Genomic DNA, 7,160 nt, shown 5'->3' on the forward strand with positions numbered 1-7,160 from the left:
GGCTGTTGTACATATCTGAGGCTGGCAGAACGCAGCACCAAGGGCTGTTGTACATATCTGAGGCTGGCAGAACGCAGCACCAAGGGCTGTTGTACGTATCTGAGGCATCTAAGGGAAGGCAGAGGGGCAGCAGGGCCTCGAGGGAACCATACCACAGGCTCACTGTGACCCAAGGTGACAAACATCTCATCTCTGTGTCTCTCTTCTGCTTTGTTCTTTTCTCTCCTTGCAAACCAACATGTTCTAATTTTGGGTGTGCATGAGTCAAAACTACCCAAACTCTTCTCAGCCCTGCCTGCAGGACACCAGTTAAACGGCTTTCAGACACTGGCTAGAGTTTGAAATCCAAATCCACATTCCAGGAAGAGAGCGTGCTGTTGGCCCTGCCCTGCTCTCCTGACATCTCAGGTTCATCAGTTATACCTAGAATGTTTCTCAGGAAAGGGTTTGGACTTGGAGAGTGGATCCAGGAGTTGTGAAATCAGAACAGAGATTTCAGTGCAAGGGTGCCCAACACCCCCGCTTCATGATCTTGGTAGAAAATCTACTGATAATGTTATATAACCACACGAACAATGTTTGAAAGTCAACATACTGCCCTAACTGTAATGTAAAGGAGAAACAAAAGGAAGATCATTTAAGATGAAATGATATGATTTTAGTATTTAAATACTTTGACACACCCAGATGCACATCCACTGTGTGTCAAATCACTGTGAAGATGACAGTTACATTCAAATACGTAGGGATTTGATATAGGTGAGTTGTATTGGATGCTTAAGTGCCATAAGAACAATGCTCTCTGTGATGATTTTCCTGAACTATGGAGAGTTTAGGGTAAATTTCTGAACTGAAACTACCATCTTCTCTCAATTTAAACATTAATTGAATTTCTATAAAATTTAGTGAATATTAAAATTATGCAAAAATGTGTGCTTTATTTAAGCTTGTGGAGGCTCAGAGAACTAGATTAGTATCTGGGTGTCTGTGAGTAAGCAGTAGGGCCCTGGCAGGCTGTGCAGGAGGAGGACGGCTCTGCATGGCGGCAGCTAAAGTCCCACTCACTGTGGGACAGTCAGATCCCCTGACATGCTCTACTAAATAACAGTGACACCCTCGCCCATTTGTGACACTTGCACATATCCCCACACATTCCAGATTACTGTGCCCATGAAGGGCCATGGTTTTTAGAAATACACTTTCTGAAAGAGAACTTCACAAGCATTAAATCCCATTGCTTCCCCTCCTTTAAGTTCCCAAACCCTGCACTTTCTCCCACTGAAGTTTGTCTCTTCAAAGTTGCCAATGTACACCTTAAACACATTGGTAATGTTCAGCACTTATCTTACTTGACCTATATTTCTCTGGCTACATTCATGCAGTTTCCCATGCAGACATCTCTTCTGATAGCATCTCTTTAGTGTTGGTGCTCCTCAGATCTCAGTCCTACAGTTTCCGCTTTTTATCCCGCGTGCTCCTAGGAGCATCCTTTTCTCTTTCAGCCCTTCTGTGATTAGCTCTAGGCTGATGTTTCTAGCATTTATATCTTCAGTGCAGACCTCTCATTAGAGATCCATAGAGAATGTTCAGCTGCCTCCTAAAAATCTCCCTTCAGCAGTCCCATGGGGACCTGAAATGCAACACCTGTAAAACCAACCTTAACATCTCCCCACCCACCCACCTTTCTCCTGACCCAGGGACCGTATCTTAGTGTAATGGAGTAATAAGTGAATAAGACACCCATAATCAAGAAGCTGTTGGTTGCCCTTCTGGGTGGGCAGAGATATATGTTCACATGAGAGCACAGTTATCCTTGATCCTCTAAGTCACTCCAATGACTCTTTTGGTTATTGAAATGTTAGACTAGCAGATACCTAGGCCCCGAGCAAAGACAATGTTACAATCTTCTGGTTCTAGGTGAGTGTGTGTGTGACTGTCTTGGGAAAAGCTGTATTTCCCTAGGGTATTCGGGTAATGAAGAGGCTGGGCAAGGTGAATAAGAAGTCAGGGGAACTGGCCAGGCGCGGTGGCTCAAGCCTGTAATCCCAGCACTTTGGGAGGCCGAGACGGGCGGATCACGAGGTCAGGAGATCGACACCATCCTGGCTAACACGGTGAAACCCTGTCTCTACTAAAAATACAAAAAAACCCAAAACTAGCCGGGCGTGGTGGCGGGCACCTATAGTCCCAGCTACTCGGGAGGCTGAGGCAGGAGAATGGCGTAAACCCGAGATCCGGCCACTGCACTCCAGCCTGGGCTACAGAGACAGACTCTGTCTCAAAGAAAAAAAAAAAAGAAAAAAAGAAAACAAAAAGTCAGGGGAACTTACAAGGAGATGACTAAGACTCATCTCTTCTTTCCAAGGTAGGTAAAGAAGAACGTGGAGGTGCTGAGCTTGTGGCTGTGACCAAGAATCACTGGCAGACAGTGATCCAAGGACCCTACAGACCTGGATATGAGGTTGGTGGGATGTTGTGATAGAAAATGCCGATGATCCCAGTATCCAGTCGCTGTTGATTTTCAAAGTAACTGAACCTTCCTTCTAAGTTTTAGCTAGGAATGTGGCCACACACACCAACCTTATTCCTCCATTCCCTTCCATCTTCACAACAGAGTTCAGGCAAGTTGAATGGAGTGAAGGGAATGTGTGCATGTGTGCGTCTGTGTGTGCGTGTGTGCATGCGTGTGTGTGCGCATGTGTGCGCATGTGCACCTCAGCCACAGAACTCTCTGCTCTGGACTTTCCTTTCCCATCTGCTATAGAACATGGACATAGCAGTGGCCTGGCTTCAAATCTGCAAAGTAGAAAAAGCCCCCAGGGCAGAGAATCTTAGCCTAGGTTTCCATGAACTAGTTATGAAAATAATAATTGTTACCTTATTTGTAAGAACTTCTAAAAAAATTATCATTGCCTTTAACTAGGAATGAGGAAAAAAGAAACAATAGCATTAGCAGTGCCTCTGATTCACCAACTGAAACGTTAGATGATTTCATATCATATCACAGGAATGAAAGAGACTTCAAAATAAGTGTACCATTTATGCTCATCACCACTTCAAAGTGATGCTGGGCACAAAGTTCCTCCCTTAGATTAGGTTATTTAATGTCGTATTAAAGAAGCTTATGTTACCATATCACAATTTTCAAATATTTTGTTTTTATATTTTTATATTTTGAAAACTATATTCACTTTGTTTCCTTTGTAGCCCTCTGTTTTTTGTTTGTTTGTTTGCTTGTTTTTGCTCTTGCCATGTTACTCAGGTTGGAGTGCAGTGGTGCCATCATAGCTCACAGCAACCTCCAACTCCTGGGCTCAACCAATCCTCCCACTTCAGCCTCCAAGTAGCTGGGGCCACAAGTGTATGCCACCACACCTGGATAGTTTTTAAATTTCTTGTAGAGATGGGATCTCCTATGTTGCCCAGGCTGGTCTTGAACTCCTGGGCTCAAGTCATCTTCTCAACTTGGCCTTCTAAAGTGCTGGGATTATAGGCATATAGGTGAGAGCCACCATGCCTTGCCATCTATATTATTACTTCTTTTTGAGGAGTCTATAGACTTTAACATGCTGCCAAAAGAGAGCACTACATATGATAAGGGTAAGATCTCTTGCCTAGAGTGTGGTTTAATAATACTATGAGAAAAGCCTAAGTAAATGACTCCATACAGAAAACTGCTGCACTAGCCTGCACCACTCACTGTGGAACTGCTACATGAAAGGTGAATGAAATTCCATATCCTTTAGCACAGCCTCTATGTGTCTCTCTGTTTAGCAGTCATGGAACTGATCCTCCCTCAGTGTCTCCAAAAAGAACCGGCCCGGCTGACGCTTTCCTTTGGGATTTCTAATCTTCGGAACTATGGAAGAATAAGTTTCTGGTGTTTTAAGCCATAAGTTTATGGTCATTAGTAATTGCAGCTCTAGCAAACCCATACAGATTTTGCTACTAAGAAGCAGGGTGCTTCTGTAACAAATACCTAAAAACGTGGAAGTGGTTTTGGAATTGGGGGTTGAAGGCTGGAAGAACTTTGAGGCAAATGACAGAAAACGTCTAGGTTGCCTAGACAAGCCTGTTGGGGGAAATATGAATGCTTTAGGTGATTCTGCTGACGTGGAGACCTCAGCAGGGATCTGGGATGGAAATGAGGAAAGTGTTATTGGAAATGCTAGGAAAGGAAATCCTTGTTATAAAGTGGCAGAAACTTGCCTGAGTTGTATTCTGAGGTTGAACGCAAAGGATAATTTGTAAGCAATGAAGTTGGCTATTTAGCTGAGGGTATTTCAAGGAACATGAAGAAAGTAAGGCTTGGTTTCTTCTTAATCATTTTGGTAAAATATGAGAGGAGATAGATAATTTGAGGAAAGAATGTTGGAGCAAAAAAGGGACCAGGACCTGATGACTTAGGAAGTTCTGAGCCTTTTTGGATAGCAAAGGATACCGTGATGAGGAACTTCACTGTGGACAGAGAAAGGATGTCCTGTAATGAACACCAAGGGAGTGCCCAGAAAACCTTTCACTGAAAAGATTAGGCATGTATCATGGATCCAATCTGAGCAGAATCCAGGGAAAGAGATAGGGTTACCCAGGAAGAATTCTGGAGAACTATTCTGTCTAATGACATAGATTCCCTTGGTATACACAGGAACCCATGAGGATTTTGAGAATGTTAAATCAGTAGAAACACTGCCAACTTTGACCAAAAGGGACAGAGACAAGACAAAATGAGAGAAAGTCATGGGACTTATAAACTTTAGAAGCAGGAAACAGGCCGATAGAGCTACTTGACAGCCAACATGCTCTACCCTTTCAGAAAAAGGAAGAATGACTCCAAGGACAGAGTTGTGGTTTTAGAGACTGAGTGAGCTACTGCCACCTGCACCCAGAAGCCAGTCACACCACTGCTGCAGGCCCAGGGGAAGGGGCCACCCGCAGAGCTGCTGTGGGCCCAGGGTGTGTAGGATCATGCTGCAAAAGATTGTTCTCAGGCCGTAAAACCTAATAGGGTCTGCCGTGCTAGGTTTTGCTTAATTCCAGTGGCCCCTTTATCCCTCCCATTTTTCTCCTTTTTGGGATAAAAGAAAAAGCAATAACAAATGTCTTCTTAGTTTTAAATGGAGAAGATGTAAACACACCAATGTATCTTGGGAGCAGATAACTTGTTTGCTAGATTCACAAGTCCAGAGAAGGAGAGGAATTTCACCCTAGGATGGATCCTTCTCAAAGTTTGACCCATATCTGATTTAGATGATTAGATTTGGTATCTTTGACCTGATAATACTTTTTAATGAGATTTTAGACTAAGAATAGATTTTAGTCCAATGGGTTAAGATTGTCAGGGATGTTGGGATGAGGTAGATGTCATCTTCTCAGGGAGCAGACATGGATTGGCAGTAGACAGTAGGCAGACGGTAGAGGGCTGAATTCATGCCTCTCCAAAAGATATGTCCACTGGGAACTTCAGAATGTGACCTTTTTTTGGATTAAAGAGTTTTGAAGATACAATTAAAGGAAGAATTTCAAGATGAAATTATTTTGGATTGGGATTGGCCCTAAATCCAATAACTGATGTTCTTATAAGAGAAAGAAGATTCAAGTTTGAGACACATATACACAGCTCCCAAATGCAACCCCTGTCCTGACTCCGGCCCTGCTCAAATAGGTTGTTTTAGAGACAGAAAGTTTCTTCCATTTATTCCAATCAGAGTGATGTCCAGGACTTCATTTCATGATTGGGGAAGAGACTGGACCACAGGCTTGGAACTGCAGCCAGCCATTTGCTCCCAGAAGGGAAGGCAACCTGAGTGTGCAGCCCAGACACAAAAGACAGGCAGAACCAGGAAAAACAGAGGAGCAGAACTGCAGCATGCATGAAATTTCTTTTGAAACTTGAAATACAGGAAGTCGAATCCCTGAATAGACCAATAACAGGTTCTGAAATTGAAGAAGTAATTAATAGCCTACCAACCAAAAAAAGCCCAGGACCAGACAGATTCACAGCTGAATTCTACCAGAGGAACAAAGAGGAACTTGTACCATTCCTTCTGAAACTATTCCAAACAATAGAAAAAGAGGGACTCCTCCCTAACTCATTTTATGAAGCTAGCATCGTCCTGATAACCAAAACCTGACAGAGACACAACAAAAAAAGAAAATTTCAGGCCAATATCCCTAATGAACATTGATGTGAAAATCTTCAATAAAATACTGGCAAACCAAATCCAGCAGCATATCAAAAAGCTTGTCTACCCTGACCAATTCGGCTTCATCTCTAGGATGCAAGGTTGGTTCAAAATATGCAAATCAATAAATATTATCCATCACATAAACAGAACCAATGACAAGAACCACGTGATTATCTCAATAGATGCAGAAAAGGCCTTTGATAAAATTAAACACCCCTTCATGCTAAAAACTCTCAATAAACTGGGTATTGATGGAACATATCTCAAAATAATAAGAGCTATTTATGACAAACCCACAGCCAATATCATACTGAATGGGAAAAGCTGGAAGCATTCCATTTGAAAACCGGCACAAGGCAAGGATGCCCTCTCTCACCACTCCTATTCAACATAGTATTGGAAGTTCTGGCCAGGGCAATCAGGCAAGAGAAAGAAAGGCATTCAAACAGAAAAAGAAGAAGTCAAATTGTCTCTGTTTGCAGATGACATGATTGTGTATTTAGAAAATCCCATCGCCTCAGCCCAAAATCTCCTTAGGCTTATAAGCAACTTCAGCAAAATCTCAGGATACAAAATCTATGTCCAAAATCACAAGCATTCTTATACACCAATAATAGACAATCAGAGAGCCAAATCATGAGTTAACTCCCATTCACAATTGCTTCAAAGAGAATAAAATACCTAGGAATACAACTTACAAGGGATGTGAAGGACCTCTTCGAGGAGAACTACAAACCACTGCTCAAGAAAATAAGAGAGGACATAAACAAATGGAAAAACATTCTATGCTCATGGATAGGAAGAATTAATATTGTGAAAATGGCCATACTGCCCCAAGTAATTTATAAATTCAGTGCCATCCCCATGAAGCTACCATTGACTTTCTTCACAGAATTAGAAAATATTACTTTAAAGTTCATATGGGACCAAAAAAAGAGCCCGTATAGCCAAGACAATCCTAAGCAAAAAGGACAA

Source organism: Mandrillus leucophaeus, unplaced genomic scaffold (genome assembly GCF_000951045.1).
Source record: "Mandrillus leucophaeus isolate KB7577 unplaced genomic scaffold, Mleu.le_1.0 Scaffold961, whole genome shotgun sequence".
Lineage (NCBI taxonomy): Eukaryota > Metazoa > Chordata > Mammalia > Primates > Cercopithecidae > Mandrillus > Mandrillus leucophaeus.